The sequence below is a fragment of the Microtus oregoni genome, unplaced genomic scaffold (assembly GCF_018167655.1).
Source record: "Microtus oregoni isolate MIOR12 unplaced genomic scaffold, Mior012 000007F_ref0000211, whole genome shotgun sequence".
NCBI lineage: Eukaryota > Metazoa > Chordata > Mammalia > Rodentia > Cricetidae > Microtus > Microtus oregoni.
The window spans coordinates 41,955,864-41,971,805 of NW_024543066.1; positions in this window are offsets into that span (position 1 = coordinate 41,955,864).

Genomic DNA, 15,942 nt, shown 5'->3' on the forward strand with positions numbered 1-15,942 from the left:
AAATGAGACTGGAAATCTTGATGCTGAGCCAGCTGAAATTTGCATAGATGGGGGAGGTGCTCTCCAGACCATGCCCCTAATTGAGGAGCTATCCAGTAGTTCCTAGGGCCTGGGGTAATGAAAAAGACTGAAGGGCCACCTGTGTGGTCAATATGGTTGAACAGAGTCAGTTTCACAGGAGTGAGTTTTAATAAATATTAGCATTTAATAAAATGTTAGAACTCCTAGCAGGGTCCCCAACAAGGTCAAGGGCGTGAGACAGATTAGAAGCTCTCCCTGGGGCAGAAGCAAAGCATGGTTAGAGTCCAGTTAATCACAGCGGAAGGACTTTTCACGTTAATGGTAAGTCTCTATTGTAAGCATCCCTTTTGGGGGCCAGGGTAGCTTGATTCTTGTGGGGTTTTTTTTGTTTGGTTGGTTGGTTTTGTTTTGTTTTTTTGTTTGTTTGTTTGTTTGTTTTTGATTTTTCGAGACAGGATTTCTCCATAGCTTTTTTTAAAAAATATTTATTTATTTATTATGTATACAGCATTCCTTCCATGTATGTCTGCAGGCCAGAAGAGGACACCAGACCCCATTACAGATGGTTGTGAGCCACCATATGGTTGCTGGGAATTGAACTCAGGACCTTTGGAAGAACAGTCAGTGCTCTTAACCTCTGAGCCATCTCTCCAGCCCTCTCCGTAGCTTTTTGGTTCCTGTCCTGGAACTAGCTCTTGTAGACCAGGTTGATTCTTGTTTTAATGTGACAGGGTCTCACTATGTAGCCCCAGTTACCCTGGGACTCACAATGTAGACCAGACTGGCCTCAAACTCAGGCTTGCTTGCCCCATCTCTGTGTCCCGAGTGCTGAGCTGAAATCGTTTGTCTCCCCACTGACAGGTGTTGGATCTCTCCCAGGAGCCCAGACTGCTTGACAGGATTGCTATCCATCCACAGGCAGGCAGGCTGCCCTTCTGCTGGCAGCAGCCGCTACACAGCTACCCAGCAGCCACCGCAGTTGCTGCTGAAGCTCTCTGGCTCTTGGAGGTGCAGCCCCACCCATGATGGCTTCAAACAGCTTGCACAGAGCTCACTGTCAGCAAAAGCTCTGGGAAAAGCTAAATGATCTTGCCTCTCCCACCCAGACCAGAAGAGAAACACTTCGCCAGCAGCCCAGCAGAACACCTGTAGCCGGTGCAAGCATAGCCCTTGATGTGCGTGAGAGTTGGCTGTGATTGGTGCAAACATCCTCTTTCTGGCTGTGTAAGCTCGGTGAACAGCTCCCTTTGGGAACAGATAGGAACTCTTAGGGCTGCAAATGGTAAGCCCAATACAAAGGCTTCTCTCGGGTGATCTTTTCCTATGTGTGTGCATGTGTGTGTGTGTGCACTTGTGTGTGTTTGGGCACGCACACAAGCTCACACATGTATACATACATGTGGAGACGGTGGTCGATCACAAGTGCTTTCTTCAGTCACTCTCAACCTTATTTTCTCTTGTTTTTGCTTTTTCCAGACTGGGTTTCTCTGTAGCTTTGGAGCCTGTCCTAGAACTCACTCTGTAGACCAGGATGGCCTTGAACTCATGAGATCCGCCTGCCTCTGCCTCCTGAGTGTGTGCCACCACTGCCCATCTTTCCACTTTATTTTTTTGATAGAGGGTCTCCCACTGAATAGTTTACCTATTCAGCTAGATTAACTGGCCAGCAAACCCCAAGGATCCATTCATCTCTGCCTCCCTAGTGCTGGGATTACAGGCACCTTTCTCTGAGCTTTTTGAGGTGGGTTCTGAGGATCAGACTCAGGCTTGTGAGCTCCTCGCACACGGAGCCATCTCTCTAGGCCTTCTCGCCTCCTCCCTTAGCAGAATGAACTCATCTGGTGACTGAGAGAAGGAAGACTAGGATGGCGACGCAGGCAACAGTGGAGACAGCAGCAATAAATCAAGAAGGAAGGCTGGGGAGTTCCAGAGAGCTTCCAAGCCTTAAGAGTCACGTTTCTTGAGAGCTGGGGAGAGCTAAGAGTCCAACTTCCTAACACAATGCGCATGACACGAGTTGCAGCGTGAGTAAGGGTCCCAGAACCTGAGACCTGTACAAGGACCGCAACCCTAGGAGGTGCCATCTGCCGCTGCTCCCTGCCGTCTGCTACCCTCCTACCAGAAGCGGAGGGTTCCGAAAACTGCCGAGTGCTGACCCACTGATACTAAACTTAAGCCTCCAGCCTGAGAGCTGGGAGTCTCTGGCTTCTAAAGGACTCTAAACCTCTGGGCCTTGGGCACTCCACTCCGTCTGCCACGCCTAGAAGATACTGTCCCTAACATTCTGTGATTCCTACAGGGCTCCTGCCATCTGATAGGGGACAGAGAGAGGAACTGACTTAAGCCTGCGTCCTTGCCCTTCACTCTGTGGGGCCTAGCTTCCTCAGTCCAGTGACCTGAAGTTTGGTTCCAGGCAGGAAAGCAGGAGCTGCGGGCCACGTGTACAGCTGCAGACCCTGGACGGGGACAGCCGCTGCTGATCTTTTGTTTCGCGCACCTCCTGCAACCCCACAGTTGAGAGTAGCCAGGGCAGCATTAAGAATTAGGTGTCTGGGGATAAGAGAAAGCCGGTAGCCGGGGAGAAAGATATCAGATAAACCCTTTCTCTTCTCTCACGGGTCTTGGCAAACAGGAAGTGATGCTGTGAAAGGAAGCCTGAGTAGAGCGTTATCTGACGGCTGAGGAGTCTCATACATTGGTAAGAAACCCCTGTGTTTGCTCAGGCCCAAGAGCTGCAGGCTAAATTGGGGGTTCGAGGCACAGCTGCACTCCCCAAACCCGTACATTGAGGAAGCCTTTCTTCCTCAATGTCAGAAAAAGGTCACCCCTGGCAAATCATCTCTGTGCCCGTTTGTACCATCAGTGTCCATCAGAGGGCAGTGTAAACCCAGGCATGGGGAAGAAGCAGCCAGCTCGACTATCACAGCCTGAAGGCTGAGCTCTCGCGGAAGGGGGAGGGGACGCTGGCTGGGAGGGGTTTCTCAGTAGACGGGAGCTGAGAAATCAGAGATGAACGACCGCTGACACAGTCTGCTGAACCTTCAGGGGCAGGCTGTTACAGAAAGGGGGTGAGAGAGTATGGCTGCCCCCAGATCCAGCCTCCAGACATTATCTCCAGATTTACTGTCAACTCAGGTCAGGACACATAATCCCATACCTTATGCGTTCCAAGAACAGTGCTCAGAGCAGAGACCCAAAGGTGAGTAAAACACAGTCTTGGGAGCTGGTGTGATGGTTCAGGCAGTAAGGTGCGTACTCCCTACGCATAAGGACCCTAGTTCAATTCCCAGGACCCATGTAAAAGAGCCAGACCTTTATCTTCTCACTTCAGAGTCAGACAGGGATGGGGACACAGTGGGGTGGCCAGTCTAGTTAGTACCTGAACATTAGAACTCATCTTCCTTGCTCGTTTTTGCAGTGAGCCTGGGTCGTTGCTTCAGTCCCACACAGTCCCAGGCCTTCATGTGTGTGCTCTCTGCAATGAGGGGTCCACTCGTCATCTGGGTACCAACCAGGCCATCATCACTCCCTTTAGTGACTGACAGCTGCCCAGGAGAGAGCTGAGATGGTGAGAGTTCCCAGAAGTGCCAAGAAAGGGAGGGAGGGAGGGAAGGAGGGAGAGAGAGAGAGAGAGAGAGAGAGAAAGAGAGAGAGAGGAAGTACCTTTTCTCTAGGATTTCAGGGTAATGTAAATCAAAACCCAAGTTGATAAAGCGTATTTATTTTTACTAAAGCATATTAAAATGTGTTCAAAGTGTAAAGCAGATCAGGATATCCACTCAGACAAGTGCAGTGTCTGTGCTCTTTAGGATAGGTCGGGAGAGGGGTGAAGTGGATGGGGTTGCTATGAAGGATTTTTTTTTTCGAGACAAGGTTTCTCTGTAGTTTTGGAGCCTGTCCTGGAACTAGCTCTTGTAGACCAGGCTGATCTCGAACTCACAAAGATCCACCTGTCTCTGCCTCCTGAGTGCTGGGACTAAAAGCATGAGCCACCACCACCTGGCTGCTATGGAGTTCCTTGAATACTAGGATTTACCCAATAGGGAATAGAAAGTCCCTTTTGTGCCATCAGAGGAACGACCAACAAACAAGGAAACCTGTGCACATCATAGTCCTCCCTCTGCCCCTTTGAAGCCACTTCCCACAGCCTGGAAGACTGACTGACCTATATGGCCTGTACATCTCCAACCCCAGCTCCCACAGAGGCAAGGAGAGAAGAGGAGGGAAGAAAATTTGGGGTACTTCTTCTCCCAGCAGAGAGGGAAAGAAAGAAAGAAAGAAAGAAAGAAAGAAAGAAAGAAAGAAACTAGATATATAGATAGATAAATAATAAATAGATAGATAATAGATAGATGATAGATAGACAGACAGATAGATAGATGATAGATAAATAATAGATAGATGATAGATAGATAGATAGATAGATAGATAATGAATAGATAGATGATAGATAGTAGATAGATGATAGATGATAGATAGATGATAGATAGATAGATAGATAGATAGATAGATAGATAGATAGATAGATGAAAGATAGGTAGATAGGTAGATAAGTGATAGAAAGAGATTTATTGACCAAACTGGGCAGTGATGATGTATACCTTTAATCCCAGCACTCGGGAGGCAGAGGCTCTATGAGCTCAATGCCAGCCTGGTCTACAGAGTGAATTTCAGGACAGCCAAGGCTACACAGAGGAAACCCTGTCTCAAAAAAATGAAAAAGGAAAAAGGAAAAAAATCAACTCCATATGGGGGTTCTTTGATGCCCATCATCCTTTTATGAAGTAAATTGATGCTGCCAGGAGCAGATGTGTCTCACCGTCATGAAAAGCCCTATTTTAATAAAACATCTTAAGTGTCATTTTATAAGTCTCTGAAGTGTTTATTAAAGATGATTAGCTATTAACCTGTATTTATTTATTATCCCAAATAGTTTTCAAGGATTAAAACTTTACAATACATTTTTAAATGAGTTTTATAAGTACAATCTCTTAAACAAGAATAGAAACATACATACAGTATAACAAAATAACCTTAAATTTGTATCAATACTCAAAAATCCATACCAACGTAAAATATTCGAGACTAGTGGTTATCCAAAAGTAGACTCAACAATCCACCCTTTTATCTCATCATTTCTATATTATAGCTCCTTTCTCTGCAGAAAGAGAACCTTGAGTCTAATCTCCTTTGTTTAGCCTTCTCCCTGACTATGACCAGTAACCATTTGTAACCAACCCCCTAAATGATTACAAATGTCCATAACCCACAGAATGTCCAAAACCACCCATCCCATCTCTTGGGATGGGGGCATTGTGTTCTCTAGACTACTTCCTGTTGTCTGGGGGGTGCTGGAATCTTTGGGGGATCCTTAGAAAATTAGGACAATGGTCAAGCCCTGGCTAGACTATCTGTGAGGCTGGACCATTTCAGCCAGCAGCCGTGGAACTGTTCTGAATGCAGAACTCTAAAGAAACTGCAACAGAGGCACTCTGAGAGGCTGGATCACCTGGGCCACCCGTTTTCATTGATGCCTGGTCCCCTTGCTCTGAAAACGCATGAACTTTCAAAGGTAACATACATGTCTGCATTAGCACAAGCATGGACTGTGCATTGTACTCAATCCAGTCCAAGATGATTTGTTCTGTGTTTGAGCAAGGAAAACATATGTTGTAGCTTTTCTAGGTTTATTGCTTTATATCTGCAACCAGGACTTTCAGGGGGTCTCCCCCGATTAAATCTGATCTCTGTCAACCTTCAATGAATCCACAGCCTTTAGTTTCCTGTGGAAACAAAAGCATAACCTCTTCCCCAAAGTAATATTTTTTACTTCAATTTTGAAGTTAAGACATGTTAAAAATATGTGGGTTGGTTTAATTTCGTAGTTTTCATAATCCAGTGTGCCTCAGCAACTATTGTTCACTCAACAGCAATCAAAAAATTAAAGTGAGTACAACACCACACAGGATACAGACTCCCCGTGCGTTTCCCATCTCTATGCACCTTATCCTTTTTATACTGGTTTATTTTCTCTTTAAAGACTTTATGCTATTTTTTATAAACTATTTTCTCTATGTCTGACTATAACCACTTTCTTTCCTTTTTTTAAGCCTACACACATTTTTTGAAAAAAAAACTTAGAGGTTTTTTTTTTTTTTTTCCCCCATTTGGATCTGTCTTTACTACATATCTGTAACCTTTTCTGTCTGTATAAGTGAGACTTAAACCACCACGCAGCTTAGCTTAGCACGCGGCGCTGGCAGTTGGCTCTGGCCCACAGCAGTGGCCAGTAGCCACATCTTTGTGGCTGCCGAGAACCAGACCACCTGAGAGACTGCAGGACTAAAAACTACACCTGGCTCTTTGTCCAGAGTTTTTTGTTTGTTTGTTTTTCAAGACAGGGTTTCTCTGTAGCTTTGGAGCCTATCCTGGAACTAGTTCTTGTAGACCAGGCTGGCCTCGAATTCACAGAGATCCACCTGCCTCTGTCTCCCAAGGACTGGGATTAAAGGTGTGTGCCACCACCGCCCAGCCAGAATTTTCTTAGTTTTACTTTATTTTTTATTTTATTTATTTTTTTTGCTTTCTCAGTTCATATGTTTGGAAATTCAAGCCCCCATATTGGATGCCATTTGTAGTTAGACTTTTTCAATGGAACCATTAGTTCCCCAATAATGACACGGAGACTTCTTATTAATTATGAAAGCTCAGCTGATAGTTTAGGCTTGTTTCTAACTGGTTCTTATAACTTAAATCAACCCATTTCTATTCATTTATTTTTTGCCTCACAGCTCTATTGTTTCATCTTCATTTTGCCTATTCTACTTGCTCTCTGCCTCCCCCGGGATATCCCTTTCTTCTTCCCAGTGTCCTCTCTACCCCCAAAATCCTGCATAGCTATTGGCCATTGAGCTTTTTATTAAACTATTCCAAGTGACGTATCTTCACAGTGTACAAAAAGATTATGCCACAAAAGAGTAAGGGTTTTTTTAATGTAAAACAAAACAAAACAAAAAAACACATCCTGGCATCTCGCTCAGCAGCTGCATGTGGAGGTTGCACAAACAAACAGTTTAACAGAAGCTAAGATAAGTTAGACAGGGCATCTTGACCTCATGCTCCTAGAACGGAGCTGAGTGATTTTCCACTGGGCTTCCTATCAAGGAGATCAAATCCTAGTTAAACCTAGTATGGCCTCTGCAAGAAGATAAGATGTCGAGACCTTTGTCAAGATGAAGGGACCTTTGTCAAGATGGAGGGACCTTTGTCAAGATGGAGGGACCTTTGTCAAGATGGAGGGACCTTTGTCAAGATGGAGGGACCTTTGTCAAGATGAAGGGACCTTTGTCAAGATGAAGGGACCTTTGTCAAGATGGAGGGACCTTTCTCAGCCTGCCACACTGACGTCATGTCTTACCCTGCCATGGCAGATGAAATCCCTTCAGCCTGTCTCTAAAATAAATCCCTCCTCTTTAAAAGTCACTTCTTGCCAGATATTTGGTCACAGCAAAGAGAAAAGTCCCTAATCCAGCCCTTTTGCCTCTCTGCTGACCTTAATAGAGTTGACTTTACAAAGGAGGTGAGGAACATTCCTTCTTGGGACAGGTGGGCTTCTGCACACAGACTCTGAGAAAAAGTGCAAAGTGGTTTGGACAGGGACCTCAGTGTGGGATAGCCTCAACCTAAAGAAGAGTGCAAAGCTCAAGAGAGGGGGAGAAGCAACACACTAGTGCAAAGGCATCAGCCCAGCTAAAACTGCTCCAGCCCAGGCTGTGACTGAAGGTCGCAGACACCAGTGCAGTGGAGTGGTCACCCGGAAAGAGCGTAAGAGACTGTACCCACAGCCCACGCTGGTGGTCGGATGGAATGGCCTGTTGAGCTCTGCCGGCCAATCCCCGGGCCAACTCCACCTTCTGTTACACACGCGTAAGAGTAGACAGTTTCCCTGAGAATGAGACGCTGAGGGAACAAAATGGGGCTGCTTTGATGAGTCCAGACTATGCTGCAGCCCATCACATTCGACTTTTGTTTATGTCCAATGTCTAAGCAGAGAAAAACGCAGCATCTCCTCCTTTCTGTTATCTTTAAGGAGAAATCTGGACCGTCATAGGAATCAAATTTCCCCTCTTTGGAAACCTCTGATATTGGCAATGCTGGCCAAAGACACCAGACAGGTGCCGTGTTCACAAATGACGGTGTCCTGTCCCTACTGCTGAGCCCCTACTGCAGCATCAGCCACCACTTCCTGTTTGCTTCACACACCAACACGGACTTCACTTACCCTCTCACTTCTGGCTCCTGTCGTTTGTTCTGTGTATTAGTCAGCTCTGACCACAATGATGTTGCGTAACAAATACTCCCAAACTCAACTGCCTACAACAGCAAGCAAAAAAAAAATTCCCATTCCTGAGTCTGGAGATAGTTAAGATCAATGGGCTAATGGCGGCCTGGATGCAGGGTGCAGCTCAGATTTCAGGATTGCTCCCTGGATTTGTTCACTCTCCTGGAAACATCAGCCGCCCAAGAAAGGGTGTACTCGTATCAGAGGGCAAAGGCAGGAGGTGAGCGAAACAGAATGCCTAGTGATTCAACTTTCTGAAAATGTCACATTGTCACTTCCCTCTAGGCTGTTACTCAGAGTCACATGAGAAGAGACCAAGTTGGGGAGTTGAGAACATAAATCCCATCTGAGACAGGGCAGAAAAAAGAAAATTAAGGGGCTATGGGAAAGGGAAAGGAGTCTGGCTGAAGCCTCTCGCAGGCTGGGAATCAACTCCAACAACATTTGCTGTGACATAGAGACAGTGTGTCTTCATTTTTTTAATCAATTCATTCTATGTGCAAGTGCGTGTGTGTGCCTGCACTCATAAGAGTCCGAAGAGGGCACCAGATCCCCTGGCACTGGATGTACAGGCAATTGTGAGCCATTTCTCAACCCCCATCCCCAAACAAATGCTTGCAACAGAACTCCTGTCTTCTGGAAGAGCAATAAGCACTTAGAACCACTGAGCCATGGCTACAGAGGAGGCCCCTCTCTAAGCTGTGAATGTATTTTATTACCGTTGGTTAATAAAGAAGCTGCTTTGGCCTACAGCAGGGCAGAATAGAGCTACCTAGGAAATTCAAAGAGAGAGAGAGAGAGAGAGAGAGAGAGAGAGAGAGAGAGAGAGAAGGCCGAGTCAGAGGGATACTAGCAGCCAATGGAGGAGGAAGAGGCCAGAGTATTACTGGTAAGTCACGGGGCACATGGTGATACACAGATTCTTAGAAATGGGTTAATTTGTATGTAGAGCAAGCCAGTAAGAAGCCTAAGCCATTGGCCAAACAGCTTGTAATTAATATCAAGTCTCAGAGTGGTTATTCAGGAACTGGAGGGTGAGAGAAAAACCTCCAGTTACAATCACCTTTTCAGTCATAGGGACTTTTTGTTAGTTTATGTTTGTTTGTTTTATTTGTTGAGACACGGTTTCTCTGTATAGCCCTGGCTGTCCTGAAACTCGCTCTGTAGACCAGGTTGGCCTCGAACTCAGAGATACACCTGCCTCTGCCTCCCGAGTGCTGGGATTAAAGGAATTGCCACCATACCTGGTATGACAGTATTTTTTTTAAGAATGTATAAATAACCATAAATCAGAAGCAAAGCCTGAGTGTATACGGTCTCAAGTATGGCCTCCCTCCTTAGCAGAGTTCTCTGGGTATCCCACAAACAAGGCTGTCAGCTTCTGAGCAGAGTGAAGACATGCTCAGTTCCCGCATCTCTACCGAGCCTGTCGCCTTATCCATCACTCTGCCAGGAGCCATACTGTGTACACAGACTCCTTAATAACTCTTTGGAGATAATAACTGCAAACTCACCAGAGCTGTAGCTGTTGTTATTGTGAAGACAACGGCGCCCGACACTTCTTCAAGAAGCCCACCCCAGCCTCTCAAGGTGCCCCACTCTTTCTCCAAGCTCCTCTTTCTATTAAGCCCTGTTTTTAAAGGTCTTTCAATAAACACCAATCCTGATTCGTATTGGCTCACCTTGAAATTCTTTTTGGTAAAGGGTCCAGCTTTTCCTGAGTGAAGGACTCTACAGGACAAAGGAGCTCCTCAGGCTGCTGGGGGCAACCGTGTGGAGCAGTATCTGTCCCCATGACTACTGCACATCTACAAACAGGAGAAAAATGCAAAGGTCACGTGACCCGGGAGCAGCTGTTCAGCTCTCACAGTAACGAGTTAACAATGGTAATCCAGTGAGATTTCCCTTCTCAGCAGCGCACCCCAAGACAGTCTGGGTGAACAGGTTCTTGTCAGTGTGCAAAGAGAAAAGCCTCCCCCTCTTCTGCTTTCTCCGACTACCAGGAAGGAACTTAGGATCCACAGTCATGACTGCTGCATGGCTCCCTCTGCAGGACCTTGGGGTCATAAGTACTTCAGAGTCAGCATCGTCAAGACTACCGTGCCCTGAAACAGACAGGAACACATTCTCCCCACACACTTGGGTCTTCTCAGAGTTTATTCGGCTTCTTCCTCTTCCAGGAAAGCCTCAAACCAGATGTGCCCCATCATCCACAAGAAGAAGTGAACCAGGGAAAGTCGCAGCGATCCTGCAGCAAAACCGACTTCAGATGTAGGCTAGAGAGGGCAAAAGAGAAAGAGGTCGGCCTGTTCGACGTTTGTTTTTAAGATAAGAGTTATTTTATTTAGTGTGCATGTGTGTGTGAATGCATGCTTCTGTGTGTGTGTGTGTGTGTGTGTGTGTGTGTGTACAAGCACGCACACACAGGCACACTCACAACCATCTGTAACTCCAGCTCCCTGTGATCTGATCTGGCACCCTCTTCTGGCCTAATCACACATATGCATCACACCACACACACAGTATGGAGCTGGGAACTGAACTGTGGCCCTCTGCATGAGCAGCAAGCACTCTTAACCACTGAGCCATCTCTCCAGCCCCCGACACTTTTTTTTTTTAAATAAGCACATGTATGGGTAGAAGGCCTACCAATTTGGAAAGAAATCTTTTGGAGAAGGGTCAGCGAGATGGCTAAGCAGGTAAAGATGCCTGATAACTGGAGTTCGGTTACCAGAACCCACATGGTGGAAGGAAAGAAAGCACTCCAGACAGTTGTCAGCTGCCTTTGATATACATGCTGTGGCGGGGGGGCGGGGGGGGGAGAGACAGAGAGAGAGAGAGAGAGAGAGAGAGAGAGAGAGAGAGAGATCTTCCAGAGCAGGTGACAAAACAAAGACTCTGAAAGACTCCGAAACCATCCCTGCAGAGGCAGCAGCTCCAAACAGCTTTCATGCCTGAGATTCCGTGCTCACTGAATGGCTTCACCCCCACCCCACCCCACCCCATGCTGTCCTCTCACTTCTATAACCAGCAGAAAGTTGGCTATGAAGTTGGCAGTTCCTATTACACATGCTAGGGACCATGGTGGGCGTCTGAATACTAGCTGACTAGTGGCTTCTCCCAGTGGTGACAGGTAATGAGAGAAAAATCCGCAGGAACGACCCTGAAGGTGCCACGGCTGGCTGTGGACTGGCACCACACAGTGAACACTAATTGGCTTACAGCAAATATAAAGAAACCAGAGCTGTGTGGTGCCTAAGTGTTCAGGTTAACAGCCGGGCTGCTCCACATCACACGCCCATACCTGGAATGGCCATGCGGACAGAGACAGAAAGTGGACGAGTGGCTGTCAGGGACTGGGGCGTGTTCAGAGGGCACGGAGCCTCAGTGTGGAGATGGAAACGGGAGACAGTGGCACAATAATGTGAATGGACATTTTAAAGTGATCAAATGGGGGCTGAAAAGATGGATCAACAGTTAGGAACACTTGCTGTTCTTGTAGAGAACTGAGTTTGGTTCTCAGCACCCAGGTGAGGTAGCTCACCTGAAACTGTAGCCGATCTGATGCCCTCTGCTGGCTTCTTTGATCACCAGCATTCATGGGTGCATACACACAGACGCACAAATACACAGTTTCAATTTTAAGCCAGAGGTGTGGTAGTGCACACCTTTAATACCAGCACTCACTCAGGAGGCAGAGGCAGGTGGATCTCTGTGAGTTCAAGGCCAGCCTGGTACAAGCAAGTTCCAGGACAGTCAGGGCTACACAGAGAAGTCCTTTCTTGAAAAAACAAACAAAAAGCACAAAGCCCTAAGTTCAATACCAGTACATTCCATAAATCGGACAATCCCAGCACTCAGAGGTGGAGGCAGAATGATCTGGTTCAAGTACATAGAGAATTCAAGGTCAGCCTGGCCTACTTGAAACAGTCCTTCAAAATAACAAAGTCTTGGCCGGGCCATGGTGGCGCACGCCTTTAATCCCAGCACTCGGGAGGCAGAGGCAGGCGGATCTCTGTGAGTTCGAGACCAGCCTGGTCTACAAGAGCTAGTTCCAGGACAGGCTCCAAAACCACAGAGAAACCCTGTCTCGAAAAACCAAAAAAAAAAAAATAATAATAACAAAGTCTTAATAATAATAGTAGTAGTAGTAGTAGTAGTAGTAGTAGTAGTAGTAGTAGTAGTAATGTTGGAGGTGATGGCCAATGCTTGTAATCCCAGCACTCAAAAGGTAGGAGGATCAGTAAAGTTCAGGGCCAGCCTAGTCTAAATAGTCAGATTTTTAGGCTAACCTTGTCTCAAAAAAAAGGTTAAAATAGTACATAAATAATTTTAGTTTTAAAAGTTCGTGATCACTAGGAAATCCACCCAAGGGTCCACGTAGGCACCTTTCTGCAGCTACATTATACTTTGGTGGCAACTGGGGCGGGGGTGGCAGGGTGCCCATGCATGGGTCTGGAGAAGCCAGAGGAAGATGGAAGCCTTCCTCTCTCAATTCCTGCCTTATGCCTTTGAGACACGCTCTCACTGACATGGACAACACTGTGTGTGTGTGTGTGTGTGTGTGTGTGTGTGTGTGTGTCTGTGTGTGTGTGTGTGTGTGTGTGTGTGTGTGTTAGTGAGTTCACTCTCTTTGGAGCAAGTGTGTGTGCATGCTCGAGCATGTGTAGGTGTGTGTGGGTGCGTGTTACACTGTGCTTGAGTGTGTTGAGTGTATAGATAGGCCTGTGTGTGCCTGTGGAAGCCTGAAGTTGCCGTTCCATGTCTTCTTCCACTTCCGTCCACTTTATCAAGGTACGGTCTCGGCTGCTCTGGTCAGTCTTGTTAGTCAGCTTTTCCCAGGAATCCCCGCCCTGCCAAATGCCCCAACTGCGGAGCCTCCCACTGCTGGGGTTGCAGGGAGGTCCACGCTCCCTGACTTTCATGTAGGTTCTGAAGATCTGAACTCTGGTCCTCGCCACAGCAAGTGGCTCATCCACCTGCCGACCTCCCCCAGCCCTGCCATTTTCTTCCTGCTAAGCTGGTAGCCAGCAAGCCCCAAGGATCCTCCCGTCTCTGTCCCCACTCCCTAGCCAGCAGTGAGTTAGAAGCACACACACCTGTGCCCTGCTTCTTATGTGGGTGCTGGAGCTCTACACTCTGGTCCTCATGCCTAGGCAATTAAGCATCTTCCCAGCCCTGCCAGCCGTGCTTACAGGGCAGAGAAAGAAATCTGGGGATGAGGAGGGGAACTGAGCTCTAAGAAGAAAGGGAAGCTGACTGTGTAGGGAACAGAGGCGGGAAAGGCAGGGCTTGGCATCCTCGGGGCCCTGGTGACCATGTTATGGATTGAATTTTCCTATGAACATCAGAAATTAAGTTTACTTGTTGTGGAGGAAAAATAAATTTAAAAATCCAAGTACTGGATATAATATACTAAATATTGATGACTCAGTATACTTACCAATATACTTATTATGTCAAAGAGGACCATGTCAGTTCCCTGGGGATAAGCTGCAGGATTTCTCATGCACAGAAGTTAGATTTTAATTTTTGCCATATACAAGGGTTTTCATCTTGCTATGTTATTTACTATGTTGTAGTATAAATTTTTAAATCTGCTCACAAAGTTTTGCATGAAAAATAATTCTGATAAATCTTTTCATTGAAAGTAAAATTAGGGCCTGCAAGATATCTCAGTGGGTAAAGAAAGGCACCTGCTGCCAAGACAAACGACCTGGGATATCCCCTGACAGCCATGATAGAAGGAAAGAATTGACCCCTTCAGGGTGTCCTCTAATCTCCACACACACACACACACACACACACACACACATATCACACACAAATAAATAAATGTTTAAAGCCTAAAAATAACTTAAGTCAATGAAGGCCAGGGGATATAACTTACCGTTAGAATGCTTACTTGGCAGCGGGCAGTGGTGGCACACGCCTTTAATCCTAGCACTCGGGATACAGAGGCAGGCGGATCTCTGTGAGTTCGAGGCCAGCCTGGTCTACAGAGGACAACTTGAAGGGGTCAATTCTTTCCTTCTATCATGGCGTCAGGGAACATCTCAGGTCATTAGTCTTGGCAGCAGGCTCCAGGACAGGATCTAAAACTACAGAGAAACTCTGTCTCGAAAAACACCCAAAAAACAACAAACAAAAAAACAAACAAAACAAAAAAAAGAATATTTACTTGGCAACATAAAGCTCAGGTTCCCTGTGAAAAATAAAAGAGAAAACCAAGTGGATACGTGCACACACGTGTGTCTGTATCTGTGTGTACACGCATATGTGCATGCATGTGTATTTACATTATTTTATACAAAGGAAAGCAATTTTTCTGAAAATAAAAACATAGACAGTTTTTAAGCTCATGACCACCTGCTGCTGGATTTGGCTTTGACTTAAAGCTCGACCCAAATCATCTCAACTCTCATCTCTGCAGACTAGAGAAGTAGGGTGAAATAGCCTGAGACTCCAGGAAAGCCAGCTCTGCGGGAAAGCGTTTGCCTGGCTCAGCTGCCGCTGTTCTCGCCTTTCCTCTGTTTCACCTCCTTCTTCCCAGCTGCCAGCATCCAGACTCTTCCTGAGTTCAGCGTCTGAAGGAAGGAAAATGTCAAGTGTCTTGCAGGCATCGATGTCTCCGCGAGACTGTTCCAAAGTAAATTCATTTCTGGCTTTTCTGTTTTTTTCCAGCTTCCCAAGTGCCATTTAATACCTTCAATTTATCATTCCCTGCGGCCCCTGCTTGTGGAAGGGCAGCATCATCATCCACAGGCCTGACAGCCAGGGTTTTTAACTTGGCATCTATCTGCCTGTCTCTGTGGGCATGGCTGCCTGTGAGCGCTGTCTCTGTCCCCCGAGCCCCGTCCCCCACCCCCACTCTTACAACTTCCTAGGGATGAGGGAGGAAACTGGATTTGAGGGTGCATACTGTAGTCCCAGACTTGACAGGAGGAAGCAGGAAGGATCAGAAAATCAGAGCCATTTTTGCCGACAGAAATTCAGTACCACTGGACACGGTGGTGCACACCTTTAATCCCAGCCCTTAGGTGACACAGAGGGGAGGGGAGCTCTGAGTTTGAAGCCAGCCTGGTCTATGTAGTTCCAGGCCACTTAAAAGAAAGGAAGGGATGGAGGGGAAAAGGAAGGGAGGGAGAGACAGAGGGAGGGGGAAAGAGGGGAGGGAGAGAAGAGAAGGAGAGAAGGAAGGCCTGGTCTCGAACATGAGACCTTGTCTTTATAAAAAGGATGGAGAAAGAAAGTAGAGATGAATGTCCTTCTGCTGCCCAGAGAGCCACTGGAGGTGACACCTACCAACCAAGAGGCACATGGACACCTTCAAGTCTGCAAGAATCTACCTCCAGGTGGGAGGACCTTGGAACAAAAGGGAAACTGAGGAACTCAAGATGGAAGTTTCTGTGGCTGCGAATATTTCTCTAGACAGCGGAACCCTCTGGCTTCCCTTCCATAGAACAAAAATAAGCCTTTATTTAAGAGAATTTCTGGGGCTGGAGAGATGGCTCAGTGGTTAAGAGCATTGCCTGCTCTTCCAAAGGTCCTGAGTTCAATTCCCAGCAACCACATGGTGG